A 19,689-nucleotide genomic window follows, 5' to 3' on the forward strand; every position below is an offset into this window, starting at 1 on the left:
ATGTATAAGAATGCTTCTGGCATGTGTTTCCATATAAGACCCAGGTGAGGATGCTAGCCCTCAAGCAGGCCGGATTGTGGGAAATGATGATGAGGAAGGAACAAACTGAGCCTGCCTAGTTTGGCCTAGGGTAAAAAATCCTATGGAGTTTATCACTTGTGTGAGTGGGCCGTGAACCGTGTCGAAGCTTCTTTTGATGGATCAACGGCATGCAGAGGCAATTGCATACGATAGATAAGATCTATCTTACGCATCACACTTGAGAACTTGTGGATCTTCCTTCGGGTGGAAGTAAACCACTAGGTTGCAGTGGATTTTGAGAAAATGAAGTCAGGATGCACGATCGAGATAACATCTACAAGGTCAGTGGTAATCAAAGGATATCTCACCGAACACCGAGAAGAATGCCTTATTTCGATACATGATCGTATCCAAGAATAACTTCCATTAGAGTATTGCTTCTATGGAATCTCAAAATACATCAAATGGATGTAGGCACTTTTTTGAGGGTTTAGGGATCTAAGCAGGATCCTTGTCGCTGCCGACCTTTCTTGATTCGTCTAAAGGGAACATGGCTGCATTTGGAGGATGAAATCCATAAGGAGAGGGCGGCATGAAAAATTGATTGCCCGTCATCAGATCAATAAATGTGATAAATGTGTCTACTAGAGACAGTTCTGGGACGGTATGGACTATAATGTACATCTGTTGCTCTATGAATGACATACTATCATAGGAATGTGATAAGATAATCAAATCCCTGAAAAGATATATTGAACTCAAGTTCGACATAGAAGGCCTTTGGCTCAAATATAAGGAATCAAAATTTTAGAGCGACAAAGGACTTGTTCTTAAATCCCATTCGTGGATAAAATTCAAAAAATCACAGGTGTATCGCTGCAGCTTCTCGCAGCACAGAATATGAGACGCCAGAGGTCAACATCTGTATGAAAATATGATCGCAAATCGTAACTCGGTCGATTCGAAGTCGTGATGAGGCTTACTTGATGCGCCTAGCAACGCAAAGTGCATGCGAGTCGAGGTATATGTACTGATAACAATCTTCTTAGGTATACTTGAGATGAATGACGTCTCCTCCACAGTAGATCGGGATTTGATGCATAATATCTGCTGTAACAGTGGTCGAAGGACACAATGACGACCGATATAAAGACTCTAAGTCTAAGTAATGTGGGCTTAGTATCCATGAAATCTTCTAGTAAAGTGGCCGTAAACTGTGATAGGAATGAATCTTGAGCAGCCTCTTGAACAATGTGGAGGTGAGTGGCTGTAGGCCACGGAGGTGATGAGAAGAATCAGATGGGCATTCAGGCGCCGGCGAAGCTTCGCGTAGTCGATTCGGCCGGCACGTCGGTTGGCAAGCTACAATTACTGAATTTAGATAGTCGAGTCTGCATACTATGACAGAACTATTGATATGAATAAGCGGAGTTGGAACTCAAAGGATAATCTAGACTCGAAGGACCTAGCGGATCCGCTAACCAACCTAGCGGATCCGCGATACCTACGAGCGGAGTTGTTGCTGGCTGAATCAGCTGATCATGGGCTTCTGGTTGTCGTATGATCGGTGAAGGCAACAACAACATATGCTGGCTACTTGAGTCCCAAGAACTGGTTCAAGGGACATGCCACTAACTGTTCACAATACCTGACCGCCAATACAACAGGCGAGGAGCAAGGTGAGCCGATGTTAATCGAAGATGTAGGAACTCAAGGATCACCTATATGAAGAAGTGGGCACCTTGATGAGGTGGCATAATTCAGGTCCAGAGCGGAACCACCGATATTCATGCCGCCAACGACCTGAGCTGTATAGTGAACTCTGGGGGACTCTTGGTGTCCTCCTACAATGCACAAGCCACTGCACACAACGGTAGTTCACAGAAGAGAGCGGTATAGTTCACAGTTCAGTGGATCTAGCGGAGGGTTCTGGGCAAACCAACTATCTATATATATCAACTTGAGAGCGTTGAATCACCATATTCCATCATAGGAGAGGGATTGGAAATGTGTGGGAATAAGAGAGAGGCAGCAGAGAAGACTCTATTGCTCATGAGTTTAGTCACAGAAGTCTTATTTACTTTATTGTTTATTATGACACGGACGTAAACATATGCATAGGAGAGACCTCTCTTCGCACGTCTTCGGTGCTTGAGGTGAAATGGTCAGATCCGTGCGCTGCCGTTGCCCAAACCAGGTTGGTTCGCACAAACATCAGGTCAATCTTGTTGGGCCAGGGGTGTAGGTAAAATTTACCAAAGAATGACCAACCATATAGCATGAATCTTGTTCGAGATAATGGAAGAGCGGAAGAAACATGTGTGAACATTCCATGTTGCGTCGATTAAGACATTAATTGGATTAAACTCATTAATGGTAATTTTAACGTCACGCCTCGATTGCGCCTCCAAGCCGATCTGGCGATAATAATTATCTTAATAACTGATGCTAGTACTAGACGTGGAAGAAGATTAAAAAATGAAATAACGGATTAAATGATCATAATCGTAATATAATATGAGGATAAGTCCTATAGAGCCGGATTGAACACACAAAGGAAGAAAGCAGCAAAGCAAAAGCAAGAGAATTCCCACCCTCCACGTTCTTTTCTCTCTCGCGGCATCCATAAACTAACTATGAATTTTACCCAGTGCTGTCAGTGTCCGGCCGCGCCACACCCCCGTCGTGGAGTATCGTTATGTTAGTGGGGCTAACAGTCCAGCACCTCGATCGACACGGTAGGAGGTGGGGCGTGAGGGCAAGGTGGGACAAGGTTTGATGGAAGCGGCGTTTGCTTTCGGTTTCTTTGGTGGGTTTTACGGTGCATGAGACTCTTACGGATCATCTCGATATCCGATCTGCCTGTCTCATCTCGGCCCTTTATCGGTCTACTCCCCCGTCCTTCCTTTCGATCCTTCACCGCATACCGCTTTCGAAAAATCGATCGTTGAACAGGTCGTCTGGAAAAATCGCCGCGCCCCTATCGAGACCCGCCGTGCTTCATGTATCGGTGAGTGGAATTTAATTAATTCAGATAGAAGTAGATCATAAGTTCTCGTTCCGTTTAAACCAACAGCACATATCTTCTCGAAGGGCCTGTGAGTTGTACACACAGTGGCCATAGTCCAAGTTGAGAATAAAGGGACCATTAGACATAATTGCAGAGGCACGGACAAGAGCATTCATAGCCCCAGCCTTTTCGTTGTGGTGATAATCTGGGTGCTTCTGACGGGAAACATAGACCAGCATGGGTAGACGAATATCAATGTTGGTAAAATCTAAAGGTGTATCCTCTTCATTATTGCCAAATAATGGTTCGTCACTCGGAGGCTTTAACTTTATCTAAAACATAAACAGATTTTCACTGAGTTAATGTTTGATTTTTGGATTGTGTAGCGACTACAATTGCTTCGACAAAATAACAGATCTATATAAAATTCAGTCAAAACTTGAAATCTAGTAGAGGTGAATAGCAATTATTAACACCAGGCTGACGACCATACTTAACGGCAGGATGATCGGCAAGAGGCCGACCTTGGAGCTCGACAACTGGAATAGAAGCAATGAGAAAGGACAAGTTACCAAATTTGTATTGGATGTAATAAAGAATACTAGTATTACCTGAATCACTCCAGCATGATCGTCCTCAGTATGCTCCGAAGAGGGGTTTATCCAAGTTCCAGGCCAGTGGGTGCCATTAGCCATCCATGTAGCTTTAGAAATTGATTCTACTGGATCATCACCAGCAACCTCTATTCGCTGTTTCATTGTTTTGATTTCTTCCCGCACCTGGTATGAATCAGATCGCTGTCTAATTAACTTACGCAAATCATTGATCCGAACCTTGAATTCATGATACTCTCTCCTTACCCGTCTCCGGTCGTTGACAAAATCTGTATGTACCCTGTTCTTGTATGAATACTTCTTCAAATTAAAGTAACTTTCTGGATTTCTAGGCTCAATACCATGTTTACGACAGAAAGGAACCCAAATATTGGCAAAACTAACAGCCTCAGCAATCAGACTCGAAAGTTAGAAGGGAACCACCATCATCAGAAACATAACAAGATAGTTTTTCAACAGGGTAATCAGCAGCAAGGATAGAAAGTATGGTATTTGCTATTACAAATGAAGGTTTTTTCTTTGTATTGGATGTGGAAACAAACACATCGATGCCTGGGAGATCAGATTTTCCAGTGGGATTGTTAAATGTAGCAGTCTCAAACTTCTCCTTTAATACAACAAGGTCAGTGGCACGGTCTAAAGGGCACAACTTTGGCAACTGATCTAATAGCCAGGAGAATGTAAACCAGAACTCACAAACAATAGATATTCCCCACAACCAAATTGCATCCTCATTTTTGTGTCTAATTCTCCAACCAAGAAATAGTCCAAGACAAACCATGCGGATGAAGACGAGGAAACTAAAAAACAAGAAAGTGTAATCAATATTTCATACTAAAAAGAATAGTCTCAAATGCAAAGACCAAACATTTAGTGAATCTAATGAAATACACTAACATAAATAGAAGAGCCTTGGAGGTTGTATTGCCCAATACACAAAAGACTTGCATAAAGATCATAGCAATGCTACATATAGATTTAGCACAGCACTAATGCAAAAATCAAAGTAATTAATCTACACGAACAAGCATCCAACATATTGTTGGAAATGTGAATGGAATAAAGAGATGGAGACGAAGAGGCTATTGTGCATGAGTTTAGTCTCACATTAGAAGTCTCTTGGCTTTATTGTTGGTTTATATTATGACACATGCATTGACGTTGTAAACATATGCATGGGGAGAGCTCTCTCACGCGTGAGTGCGCAAGGGTCGGTTGAGGTAAAATTTACCCAAAAGAATGAACCAACATATAGCCACTTGAATCTTGCTCAAGGATGTAATGAAAGCATTAATGTGAAATTAATGCTGATTCCGTAACGTCACGACATTAATGGCGGCATTAAACTCATTAATGATGATTTCGTAACGTCTCAGTATTAATGACGACATTAATCTCATTAATAATGATTACCTACCTCAATGTCTAGAGCATTAATAAGACATTAAACCCATGATGAACGATTCGCTCGCTCGACTTGCAAGCGAGCAAATCATTTTTGAAGGCTCCTATATTGCAGTGCGCAAGCTCAAATAAGGAGTAGGCCTATATCGAGCAGCGAAGGTCGGATCTAGCACATCTTGGAATCTTGGCAAAAGCAGCAGCAGCGAGAAACCCTTCCCTTCTTGGTTCGCACTCGTTCCTTCTCTCAAGCTGTTCGGCTAAACTTATGTAAATAGCACAATTCGATTCTCGGTTCGCCGGTTATGAACTTGTTATTCAGTAGCGTTTAAGTTCTTATCCGAAGCGCGATCGGAAAACCTCAACACAAAGAGAGATTGACAACTGCTTGCTGAACGACGCTCAAGCGTCGGTCATCCGATTCCTATCCAGCGGTGCTGTCATTTGATTTGTGTTAGATCGAAGCCTTACGATTTTCGCCCATGGTCTCGCACGACTCACTCCTTTCCGTCACATCATCCGTGCCGATGATTCCATTATTACTGACGGAGAACCCTGCCCGCCCTTTTCTGTCCCATTCCGTGTAACAGTTGAATTTAAGTCATAGTCAGATTCAAGCTATTGGCTCATTGTTTGTGTAACAATCATGCGAATGAATTCTACTGCTGAGATGGCTGACGGCGAAATGTTGAGGGGCCGACTCAACATGTTCGGTTCCGACCCTCTCTCCGTGAAGCGAGGTCGGTCGGCCGGCAGAAAGGAATGGACTAAACTTGAGGAAGATGGCGCGCCTCTGCGGAAGATGCTCTTCTACCAACATGCTCTTCTTTCGGTGGGAGACCCTCCCAGCACGTGCGGATGCTGATTCCTCGTCGGCGCGAGCATGGACTCACTCATTCCAGTGCTTTGTCATCTTAGCGCTTCAGAAACTCTGTGGAGAACGGTCACGGCTGCATGGACTCTGGCTACGGCTAGCTAAATAGGGGAAGTGGAACCCTAAGGAGCGATAAATCCTAGACAACGGCAGCACGAGGGAAGTTCATATCTCCACCTGACTACAAGATGATTGACCCAGTGCGCATGATCCGTGAGGATCCGGGGCACCCAAGCTATCCACTCGTAACGGTCGCTCCTGTCAAGGTTCCGAGTGGTGCGAAACCTTCGCTCTCAGTCGAAGCTGCTCGACTAGAGATCCGAACACGCTTTAATGGGAGGAACTCATCGTTCGACTTCGCATCAAGCTCGACTCGACCTCTCAAGAGAGAAGACAAGTTCGAGTTAGGAGAGAGTTGTCTTCCTCGCCCACATCACGTTCGACGCAGCACAAATGGTCAACGGCGAGCTTGAGCTTGAAGCTTGAAGAAGAACCTCAAGTCTTCAAGATAGGACCCAAAGGCATCAGGAGCAGCAGGATAATGCTGACATTGAGCAGGGATCTTGTGAGCAACAAGTGGGTCACAATTCTTTGGGTAAGGAAGTCGCGTGGCCGGAGCCGACCGGAAGAGACGGACCAGCACCCCGACCACCCAGACGACCAAGGGTCTTGGTTGATTTCCTACGTCTAGACCGGACCACGAGCGACCGATCACGCCAACTCGATACATCGCCTACGTCTGCATGGCAGCAGAATAGAGTTAACACACCGATAACCAGGAAGTCACTCAGAGACAAGCTCATGGACTCAGACTCAAACCTTGGACATCCGCGATGCGGAAGGTGGTGTTGATGATGCGGACCCGAACAATGTGTATGTGTCGGATGTAGGATCCGGAGATTCGAAGAATTTAGTGTCGGGATCTTGAGAAGCAAACAGGCTTTCACATTGTTTTGAGCCCACGTTGTATTGTCCAAAATGGGATGTTTGTAGGAGGGAATGCTTGTATTTTTTGTTAAACTCGATGTAATGGCCATTGAGATAAAATAATACTAAACTCTTCACTTGTGTTGCTTAGTGTTTGTGGCATGGTGAGTGGACTAGGATATATGTTAACTTACGGTATAGATGTTAGATTAATGTAAACATGTAGCATACCTATTCCACCATATTGAAAACACAATTTGTGTTGAGAAGATTTGTGTTGGAAGCATATGTGACAAGGTCAAATATAACCAATCTTGTCGACGGTGCTAATGTATCTAACGGTGTAACTCAGTATATATATATTAAATACTTACTTGTGTGATAACAAAAACCGTTATTACTTGTTTCTTCTCGAGTAAGGACTAAATCTTCTCATAGTTTGCTGCTCTCTATACGAGGTTAACGATCTGTGGTTCGGTTCAGTGTCTTAGATTCGTTGTTCATTCTCTAGTTTGCGCAAAATGCACTCCTGACGCACACTCTACAATCAAAATGGGTGCCGAGAAGAATCGAACTCTTTAAGGGGAGGATGATGAATGCTCATATTGCTCGGATTGTAGTTCATGTGGTGCAGCTAATTTTACTACCAAATAAGGTGCAGAGAAATGAATAGAGAGCCCTTATGGGTTGTGGAATGGAAGACCGCGAATTATGGGGTGCCTACAAGTGTTAGTAGTGCTCTGACGATCCAAAATTAAGATAGGGAGTGATTGTATATTTATTGGATATGCACATAACTGCATAGATTTTGTGTGTACGAGTCACACCTCATATCATACAGGAATACATAAGAACTCGATGATTCGAATCGATAAGAAATGCCTCTTTGAGCATGTGTTTCCGTAATAACCGAAGTGGATGCTAGCTCAAAACAGCAGAGAATGACACCAACTGTGAATGAAATGAACAATGATGAACGAGAGGAGTTAGGCCAGCCTAGGCGGGAAAGCACAGAGCTAGGTAGAAAAATCCATGGATCAGGATTTATGTCGCTTTGTCGCCATGTGTTGAAGCCGTACCGACTCGAGCGTGTAGGCTAGGCGTAGGCTCCAGTGGATCTCCGGAAAGAAGAAGCAATAAGATGAGATAGAATCTATCTTGCAAAATCACACTTGGGAACTTGTGGATCTTCCTCAAGGAAGCAAACAAATCAGATTTTTAAGAAGAAAATGAAGTCAGATGGCACAATCGATAAATACAAGGGCAGATTGGTAATCAAAGGATACCGATAACGAGAAGACCTATTACTTCCATTAGAGTATTGTTGGCTATAGCCGCTTTATGGAATCTCAAAATACATCAAATGGATGTGAGAGTATTTCTTAAATCTAGAATCGGTTTACAGAAGGTTTTCGAGGGGTTTTCATGACCGAAAAATCCTCCCAACACAGTTTTCTGTTTTCTCTGTCGAGGACAAAAACAAGGTATAGTGATCGTATTGGTGGTGCTTCAAAGTCATGCCTTGAACACGCGTTGGGGAATCGGATGCCATGAAGAATGTGATTCAAGATCAATGAATGTGATAAGTTGTGACATAGTGTGACTATATCATGCCTCTATGTCGTAGATACATAGATATGCATACTTATCATTGAATAATGATAAGATAATCAAATCCACAAAAGATATGTTGAACTCAAGAGATTGACATAAAGACATAGCCTATGTGATTACGGGACAAAATTCTTAGAGCGACGAAAAGGACTTGTTCTTATCCCATTACGTCCATTAAATTGACGTGGATAAATTGAAAATTCACAATTCGCGTAATCGCGATGGCACGAACAGATAAACTCGCCAAAATCGGAGGTGAAAGCATCTATCTATATGGATTGATGATGAATTCCTGATTGATGAGGTTCAGACCGACTGCCTTGGCCTGGAGTTGATACAGTATCGTGTTCTTGAGACCAGAAGGGATAACAAGATAACAAGAGGTAATGAGGTACTTGACTTGAGTATACTCGTGAATACTTACCTGAATATGGAATTACGCAGATACGAGCGGGACGTATACTATACTGTATGTCGAGATCTGCTGTATGTCGAAGGATGTCGTAATCGTATAAATCAAGTGGATATCGATAAAGACTCTCTAAGTCACGTAGTATGGTATGTATATCTTCACAGTAGCGGTGTGAATTTCTTAACCGTATACCAGAATACCCGGTATCCCGATGGATCGAAGTCGTTTAGCCTTTGAGGAAGAAGTAGTGTACTACAATTCATAGAAGATATTCGGTAATGAAACCACCTCGCCGGGTCATAGTCGTGAGTCGCAAGTGAGCATATCGATGATCGTCGGATACAGCAGGCCATCAGAGTATATAAGTAGACATACTATAGACTATATACGCCATGACACAACACAACCGAGATCCTTTGCTGGACCATGTAGTCAAAGGATAACAGCGGATCATAACGAAGTTAAAGGAGTTAGTTGCAAGCTCACATCACACTGTGAATGGGCTCGGACCAGTCAGAGGACAACCCGACCGAGATCCCAACGATCTACGACTGTCTGTAGCTTGGACCCCAATGATAGATGAGGGTCGATGGTTTTAATGAGAGTGGAACTTCTTGAGGATCACTATGAAAAAGTGGGGCGCTTGAAGTGGGTAGGGTGAAGAGAAGAGGTGGAGCAATTCAGAGCTCAGAGTGCGTGTGTTGGAGCGAACCAACACACCATCAGGCCCAGGAAGTGGCACTCTTGGTGAGATTTGAGTCATTTGTCTCATTTGTGCTACAACGAACTTGTAGACCGCAATGTATCAAAATCTCTGTCTACTAGTAATGCAGCCTCAACGTAAGGATCAGAGAGGAGATTCGGGATGCTAAAACCTTGAACTATAGAAGACCCAACCCACTGTTGTTCCGCATACACGCGTCCTGTCGTATAGATTAGACAATGGAATGAAAGAGATGAGACTAGAGAGAGAAAGACTAAACGCATTATATATATTGCATGGCGCGTTGCATTATGCAGAATGCTTCCGCTGTCTCTGGTGGTGACTCGGCGCAAGAGCCCTTGGCAAATGTGCACCATCAAGGGCGGTTGATTGTACTATTACCGTGATAAGCCATGTTTAATGTGCCGGATGAGCAAACGGCAAATGAACCAACATATATAGCCACTTGAATCTTGCTCAAGGATGAAGAAACGTGTGTAAAATTAATGCTGATTCCATAACGCATTAATGGCGGCATTAAACTCATTAATGGTGAGTAGCGTTTTCAAAGTGTGTGACGACCATTCTCCCTAATAATTAATACGCCTCGACATTATGAAGACATTAAACTCATTAATGACAAAATTAAATCTCACTCAGCATTAAATGATCATAATTTGATCATTTATTACTTGAGAAGCTCCTATAAGGAGGTGGATCTTGAGCAAAGCGAAGAAAAGCGAAAGCGGCGAGGAATTCCTTCGTTCACTGATTCCTCGTGACGGCTAAAGCTGACGCCTCAAGTGCATTCAGTTACGAACAACCTGCAGGCTCGTGCCACTTTGCGTTGCGATCGTGGTTGTATCTGGGAAATGCCGATCGAAAACCTGAAGCACGGCGGAGGTGGGGATTTCCAAGGAAGATGCGTCGATTAGGAGCCTCGATCCGATTGTCTGTTTGTCCGGGTGCTTGGTTGGACTCTTCCGCTTGGTTGACCCACTGTATACGGGTCGGGTCTCCAGCGCCTGTGATCCGCTTGATCTTCTCGGGCGATCGGACGAGACTCCGGGTTGCTCGACCCTATTTGTGACCGAGATTATCTGCCCAGGTTATATCATAGCTGTGAGTTGAATTTAATTCGAGTATTTAGATTCAGCTAATTTCCTGTAAATCTCGGGCTACAAATTGTTTGATGTCCAACACATATTTCAACTTGAGGCAACTTTTGAACGTAATTCTAAGTCCATAATTGTAGATTTCAAGAATAGTTGATCACAATGTGTGCTGGAGAAATTGTACTTCGATTTACCTTCTACAAGGAAACATCTATCTAACGAATACCATAATTTTCTTTAAATTATGCCAATAATGATATTTAACTTACTAGGGAGTACAAGAGTGATAGCAAGGTTTTATGTCCACTTTGTTTGACTAACGAATGTTACTAGAACAACCATCAATTCTTCAAGTTCAGAAAGAACCAACAAAAAGAAAATCACAAAGGTACATAAAAAGATAAGAAAGTTAGAATTATTACCGATAAAGTATCAATTTTGCAATTGGGGTCTTCAATTCTTGAGTAAGTGGCAGCAGCCATGGTTTGTGTATCCGTTTTATGGGTTGGACATTTTCACCATCCACTGTAGTTTCTGTAGGCCAAATTACATTACCATAACCATATGTCCCTTTTGTCTCATAGAGACAACGACTACCATTCCAATTAGAAGTTTGACTCCTAGTCATCTTCTGTGATCGTGTCTATGCTCTCACTTGCAGAGATCAAGCTTCAGAATCTAGAAATGAAGACCTGCAACAACAAATAATTGGCATTCCTGTGACTATAGCCATAAATTCTTCCAGATTAACAAAGATTTAGACATAAAAACCCAAGTTTTACTGGCAAACTTTACATTATGCTCAAACTGTTCAAACAAAGAAGATAACCAACGCCCAGAATAATTTATAGAAACTCTGAGCGAAAATTCGATCTTTTAAATGAAATATAATTAGTCACGAATACAATAATTGAAATTTTGAACGAGAGAATCGGGTTTTAAAAGGAATTAATTAATTAAAAAGAATATATATCTAAATAAAACGGCGTTTACCAAGTAACGCATTTGATTTGTAAAGTTCTTTTAAAAAGCATACCAAATTTATATATTTTTTAAAAGGTACATTTCTTTTTCTAATATATATATATATATATACAAAAGTGGTATACTGCGCGACTTCGTTTCCGCGCTTGTGCGCGACTTCTGTGCTGGCACGTGATGTGGCCTCTCTTCCCTTCTGCGTTGTTTTCTTTTCTATTTCTCACCTAACGTTTTGACTTTTGCTCCTTTTTTTTTTTGCTTTTTCGTTTCTTTTGCTTTTTCGTTTTTTCCACAGAGCACGTCTTTCATCATCACCTCCAAAGCCGATCGGCTTTGCAAAAGCGAAAACTAGGGCGACCCTCTTTCGCTGCCGCGGCGTCGTCCTCGCCGTGCGCCCTTGTTCCTCGAGCGACAAACCTTCGACTCCTTGCCCTATTTTGTCGTCACGAAGCCGTACTTGCCGTTCCGGTGTTCCTCGATCTCAGATCCTCGTGCGGCCACAAAGCTTCCAAATCACGCGCCTCAGTACCGCCCCATTGTTCTCGCTGTCGACTTCTCGCCGCAACCCCTCTCTGTGAGAATGCTTGTTCACAGTTTTGCTTCCTCTTCTACTTCCCATTCTTCAATTTTGAAATTAACAACTGCCGGACAATATGAAATTACAACTGTTGGATCTTGTGTGTGAGTTTCATCATTTAAATGTTTAGGACAGCATGTATCAAAATCATATTGGTTATGGTTATTCTTATTTCTATTTCCATGAGTCTTTAGTGGATGCATTCTTCTTGTTTGTTTCACATGATAATACTATGTTAGATTACTGCAACATTCTTTTTTTTTATGTATATTTGATTTAGAATGTTTTTTCTAGCTATATGATGATGATATGCAGAGTCTCATTTCATCTGAATCTGAAATTTTCTAGCAATGGATGAATATTACGATGAAGATTAGTTATACATTCCACAAGTTGTAGATGCCGAAAACCAAAATATTGGATGGAATTCTCATCAATAGATGAAACATTTTCATTCTATAACCAATATGCACGTGAATCTGGATTTAGTGCCAGGATAAATAGAAGCAAGAAAAATAAGATGATAAATGAAGTTGTGTGGAAAACATTTGTTTGCTTTAAAGAAGGACATACGGATGATCAGCGGAATAAACAAGCAAAAGGTGATCAACGGACAAGGGAAAGAGCACGTGGCGAAGTTAGAACTGGTTGTAAGTCAAAGATTTCAATTGTCAAGAAACAAACTGGGCATTCATGGGTTGTCACTAACTTTATAGAAGGTCATAATCATCCACTCTCAACACCTTCAAAGGTCCATTTACTACGCTCACATCGCAATGTTTCAGAAGCAAAAAAAACATTGACTCAACGATTTTCAGAGGTCAATGTGTCAACTTGTTAACAAATGCGATTATTAGAGATAGAGTTTGGAGGTCTCGAGCAAGTAGGTTGCACAGAAAGAGATATTAGAAACTTTGAAAAGAGCTAAGGGATCAACAAAAGGGCATCGATGTCGAAACACTAATCAAACTATTTGCATATGAGAAAGAGAAAAATTCAACTTTTTTCTTTGAATATGAGGCTGATTCAGATAATAGATTCAGTAAGTATTTTTGGGCTGATCATGTATCAAGAACGACATATAGTGTATTTGGTGATGTAGTTGTATTTGATACAACATATAACACCAACAAATATGGGTTGATTTTTGCACCATTTGTAGGAGTTAATCATCATCACCAGACAATTATTTTTGGTTGTGGCTTTATAAGTGATGAGAAAACTAAATCTTTTGTTTGGCTGTTCAACAAGTTTATAGAAGTCATGCCTAAAGGTGCACCAAATGTAATCATCACTGATCAGGATCCTGCTATTACCAAAGCCATTGCCCAAGTTTTCGCTCAGACAGTGCATCGACATTGTTTGTGGCATATACTGAACAAATTTCCAGAAAAACTACATCCTTTGACTTTTCGTGACTACTATCAAAGTATAAATAATGTAATTAGAAATTCTACAACACCTGATGAATTTGAGAATTCATGGGAAGATGTTATCAAGTGTGCTAACTTGGAGAAAAATGATTGATTATCTTTGATGTATGAATTGCAACATAAGTGGGTGTTGGCTTATTTTAGCCATGTTTTTTGTGCTAGAATGTCAAGTAGTCAGAGATTTGAAGGTTCACATGTATTTTTCAAGAGATATGTCTCAAATAAAAATTCATTGATGGACTTTATCACCCGTTTCAATAGGGCACTGAGACATCAAAGACACAATGAGTTAGTTGCAGATCATATTGATTTGAATGAGCATCCCAGGGTTAAGACAAACTGGCCAATGGAAACTTAGATGGTTAAGCTACACACAAAAAAAAATAGATGGAGTTTCAAAATGAAATGAGTGAGAGTCATGGTTATTATGTGCAACAAGTATCTAAGGAAGTTGACTCAGTAGTTTATCATGTGATGAATTTTAAAAGTTGTTCTTCCACCAAACTAAGGGTGCTTATGCATGACAAACAGAGGGACAACATATTCTGTAGCTGTAGGAAAATTGAGTTTGATAGCATTCCATGCAGGCATATGTTAGTTTTTTTTCGTATTAACCAAGTATTTCATTTGTCTAATAAGTATATACTCAAACGATGGGCACGAGATGCAAAGGTTGGATCAATATATTCTTTGGGGGTACAAAATTTCATTGATGATCCAAATAGGGTTTTGATGTCAAGGCACTCAAGGTTATCCTTTAAAGCTTCAGTATTAATTGATGATGCATCTTTGACTGATGAGGGGACAAACTTCTTAGATAAACAATTGGATTGTATCTACAGTAAAATTCAAGAGATAAAGATTAGTAGAACATGTGACAATAGAGGTCAAAGGAAGAAATCTATGGATGAGTCCCCTAATATTATGAATCCTTCTTTAGTAAGAACAAAGGGATGTGGGAAGAGGTTGAAATCATCAAAGGAGAAGCCAGCCTCAAAGTCTCGGTTATGTCATGGATGTGGGCATCGAGGTGTGTCACATGATAAGCGTAATTGTCCAAATTTATAAGGGTATGTATCAATTAATTCTCTATTTGTATGATAATTTTATTTACAAATTAATTACCTTTATTAAATTGTATAAATATAACAATGTGCTGATTGACAGATCAACTTTGGATAATCATAATAACAACGATGATGACACATACGAAGAAGAATTGGCATCAATAGCAGGCAAGGACTATCCAAGTTTAATTTAAAATTGCTAGTTGATTGATTGAAATACTAAAAATAATATTTGTCTTTATTATTGTAGGTTCTAACAATATGCGCTAGCAATTGATAGATCAACTTTGAAGGTTTCTTTTTTACTTTTGTTAATTATGTCTATTTAGTTCCATAGAAGATGCATGCACAATTTATTTTTAATTTGTTGGCTATTACACTTATGTTAGCTTTAGTTGTGCTATAGATGTTCATGGAGGAGTTGCATAGACAAACACCTGAATCTGAAGCTGCTGCATCTAACGGTGGAGAAGACGATGAAGTCCCAGACCTAGTGCTTGGAGAGACATTGAATCAACTTGATACTTTTCACATTTGAGCAGACTGTTATGACCTCTTTAATTATTTCTGTATCTGTTTAAACAAGCTTCATATGTTTCACATTTGTGTATCTGTTGTGAACTCTCATTCTGTATCTGTTGTGAACGCCGGGATTGATTCGACTAGGGTCCAAATCACCAATCTACTTAGTTTTAAAGTATGTTTAGTGATTTGAGACTGCATTTAAGTTGAAATTATGGCACTACTAGATTCTCTCCGATGGAATTATGACAGTTGCAGATTTTCTCTTGGAGGGGTTTTGTATTTGTCCTGGGATGTTTATTTGCACTTGGATCCATGTAATTATGCACTTAATCCTTTTTAGAGGTAAAATGTTGCATGGTTGAAAATATGAGATTAATGGGCCATGCATTAACAATTTATATCAGTGTTTATGTCATAAATACTGTAGTGTAGTAATTATTTATGTTTTTAAAGGTTTTACTACCTCTGATGTTAATCTTTGCAGGATGCATGCTAATTGAAGCATCTCTCGTTTTATTTACAGGAACTTGGTCTCAGCCACTCTGTACCTGTTCATGCTGTTCTACATGATTGGGTAAGGCACACGGATGGGAAACTAAGCTGCCTAGGATGTGTTAAGCTATTACATGGTGTCTCTAGTCGATCAGCCCAATCCCTTGCGAAGGCTTGATAGATGTATGCATTCCTCTTCCTTATGATTAATTGGCCTGCCATTAGCTGGGATTGTATGTATGGCTAGCTGATCAGCACATCTTAAAGTCTTGCTTGTTGATGTCGTCCAATTCCATAGTTGTGAAGTGATCAGAAAGTCTTGCTTGTTGATGTCGTCCGATTCCATAGCTGTGAAGTGATGGAACCAGTCCATTTCTAATGTCTGTTTGTTTCGTTTTCCACGGTTGGGAGGTAAAATTGCCTCCTTGCTAATGTAATTTGTAATGGATTGCAGTTAGATGGTTAATAGCTAAAGATTTATGTTGCAATTGTATGAATCTCAATTAACATTGAGCTATCCCAACTACCGCCTCTATTGGTAATTGTATCCTGTTAATCTCAAATTGAAGGAAAGGTGTTTGATTGTGTGGCATTCCATAGACAATGTTTATTTTTATTTAATTCTCCGTTTATTTCTTGAACATACATTGCAATAAGTGATTGCTACTTGATCTTGGACTATTCTATCTCCTATCAACATCATCATGGAGACTTTTATAGGCCAAGTAATTGATGGCTTATGGCCTTCAACCAATCAATAAGCAAAACAACGAATCACTAGAAATAAATAACTAATAACAAAAGAAGATCATGATGATAATATGGGAAGAAAATATTGAACTCGAGTGCAAAAAGACAGTAGGCAACTCATGTCTACCTTTCCAATTATCAAGTATATGAACAAGACTTCGTAAGCAGGCAAGCATAAGCTACTAAATGAAAATGATTAGATCAAGCAATAAAGACAGCATCTCGTGCAATATTTTGTCGATGTAGGGACATCCAATGAAGTAGTGTAATACGTTTTTGAAGCACATCCCATGAAGCAAATCCACAACTTAATCACATTACTTATAATAACGTAGATAAAGCAATTTAGATTAAATCATCGTTTTAATTTCGATACAACACTTGTAACAACTCAAACTAAAATAAGTGTTGGAAATTTAGGTCATATAACGACTTCAAACAACATGCCTAATCATCATCATTATCATCACTGATCATAAGAGAATCTAACTGATGCTCTATCTCTTTTATCTTTCAACTTAATAATTTTTTCAGTTTTTGAAAGTTTTCTCTCCAAATCTGAACTTAACCGTGAACTTGAAGTTGCAAATGATATTTTATTTGGACTAGATGCAAAGGAAGTTGGTGAAGATCTTTTTTCAAAGTATTCCTCATAAGCTTTTTGTGCCTCCTCTCTAGTTTTGAAAGATTTCTGTATGGCACCCTTAACGCCATTAACATGATCAGAAGCTTCTAAAACATTCAGAATATAAGAACTTCTATGTTTACCTCCAACAAATACAACATATGTTTTCCCCTGCATTTTAAAAAACATTCAGAATCTTATACAAACAAAATATTAGAACTTAAATCAAATGATTTAACATAGATTGTTAGTCGAAGTTTTGCAAATTTCCTGTAAATTGTAGAACCAAAAGAATATAAGTTATCACTAGTTTCTTATACCAAGAATATTTCAACTGTTTGAGATTATAAAAAATTCTCTAATTTTCAATATGGTAGTAAATAACTAAAATGAATTATATTATTCAAACATCTTAAATTTTCAAGCATTGTAAGGTCAGTGGAACATAAAACCTTAGCCTATAAATTAAGGCATCTGCTGAATAGGTCAAATGATAACTACTCTGCATGTGATAATAATAATGCTAGACAGCAAGGAGCTTGACAGCGCCCTCAATGGTTGTCTCTTAATAATTTAAACCTTCCCAGATTAAATAACAACTACTCTGAAAAGTCCCAATACAAGCTACTTTTCCAAAGTTTGCAGCAGCTAGCAAGAGTCAAACATGATAATCCAAAATTCAGCACTGCACTACTCAATCAAGTAACACAGAAGATCACCATACTCACCTTAGAATTTGACCAATCTAACTTATTTGCTAGTCATAACTCCAAATAAAGAAGGTCATAAATTGTTTGAAGGCTTGCATTTGTATCCAGCCAGTATGAAAACAACTATAAATAGTACAGATGACACAAGATGGACAGCAACCCTACAGGAACGTGCAAGAGGAATTCATCATAACCAATGTGATTAAATCAGACAATACTTTAAGCCCTAAGATGGAAAGAGAGGAACAAGCAGAGAGGAAGGTTCTGAGGAAGTTGTGAGAACAATGAGAGAGTGATGTCGGGGCGCGATCTGGAGCCGCTTGTGGCCCTGATGCGAGATCTGCCGCATCAACGGAACGCTGCAGAAGGCGGCAAATACCAAGGGCAAAATAGAACGACAAGTGGCAATGCGAGCTCGTGAAGGTTGATAACCAATGCGCGCTTCTGATGGCAGGGACGTCGCGCCGTGGCGTAAAGAGGGTTGCCCTGATGGAGAAGAGAAGAGGGGTGAATAGCGCTCACTCTTTACCGGAATCGTAAATGCTCGATTAAACACTTGAAACGGAATAAAGAAAAACAACACAAACACGAGGGTATTTATTTTGCCGGGTTCGAGCTCCTACTTCAAGGCCCGCGATCCTTGATCTTGGCAACAACTAATAGCCGAATAGATTACACAAGTACAATAATCAATAAGAAATGATTAAATTATACCGAAGCGATATGATTACTGTGAATTGGGTGGCCGTCAGACACTTGACGGATGGTCGCGTCGTGAAGGATTGCTTGGAATGAGTTGTCAAGCTGGTCGAGACCCTCTATGGGTGTTGAGGCGCCTTTGAAGCCATCCAGCGCCTCCATGCGAGGAGTCCGCTGTCGAGACAGGGCTAAACTGGTAACCTTATCAGTTCAAGGCTGCTCCAAGGCGCATCCATCAGTCAAGGTGCCTTGAGGCTTCCTTCAAGGTGCCTCCAAGCTCCGTAGAGCTCTCGCACAGAGGCGCCTCCAGAAAGTCCATCGGGGATAACTGTTATGAATCCGGCTTAACCTTGTTCTTTTGTACCGCAGACATGTTAGATCCAAAACACAAACATATCTTGTAAAACAAAAGTTAGCACATATAATATCATAAATGAAGTTTGTCATCGAACTATCTTCAAGGTCCGACGGATTTTCAGCAAACCCTAGGTCGACTCACATCCCTCTACGGCAGAACGTTTTCACCTACTCCACTCGGGAGATTTATTTACGTTTAATGCCGATCCTCCAGACGACCGGACTTTTCGGCTTTCGATGCTCCGGACATTCTCATGTAGCTCGCCTCCCGATCGTCTCACTTCTTCACCACGAGGACTACACCCAGGTTACCACCCTACCCTCCCCAAGACTTTTTCACGAGAGCACTACCCACCCACCAAGACTTTCATGGGTTACCACCCCTAGGATTTCCTCCTCCACTTAGGGTTCACCCCCCTAGGACCTAAGGTTACCACCCTTAGGATTTTCACCGCCTAACCACCAGTTAGGACTTTCTGAAACACTCAATCAAGTATGTTAGATCACAACATACCTTAACTTTTGCCATTATCAAAACTTGGGTGGGTTCATTGAATGCTCACCAATTCAACAATCTCCTTTTTGATTTTGACAATCCAAATTCAAAGTTAAGTAAAACAAATGCATAAATATATTAAAAGGTTTTAAGTGAGCAAGCTTAAGTATATAAATTCAAATAAAAGCATAACTTAAGCTAACACTTAAACTTTGTGAAGCTCCCCCTTAATACAAGGCTTTCTTTTTGAGTTAGACTTTCTTTTATTTTTTGAATTCTTTACTCT

The 19,689-nt window shown here is 40.5% G+C and overlaps 1 pseudogene; it reads right to left on the minus strand.

Moving 5' to 3' along the window:
* Nucleotides 1-11,319, minus strand: part of LOC122031505 — a 56,106-nt pseudogene extending 44,787 nt beyond the window's left edge.
* Nucleotides 11,320-19,689: the final 8,370 nt, after the last annotated feature.

This window comes from Zingiber officinale, chromosome 11A (genome assembly GCF_018446385.1).
Source record: "Zingiber officinale cultivar Zhangliang chromosome 11A, Zo_v1.1, whole genome shotgun sequence".
In the NCBI taxonomy this organism is placed as follows: Eukaryota; Viridiplantae; Streptophyta; class Magnoliopsida; order Zingiberales; family Zingiberaceae; genus Zingiber; species Zingiber officinale.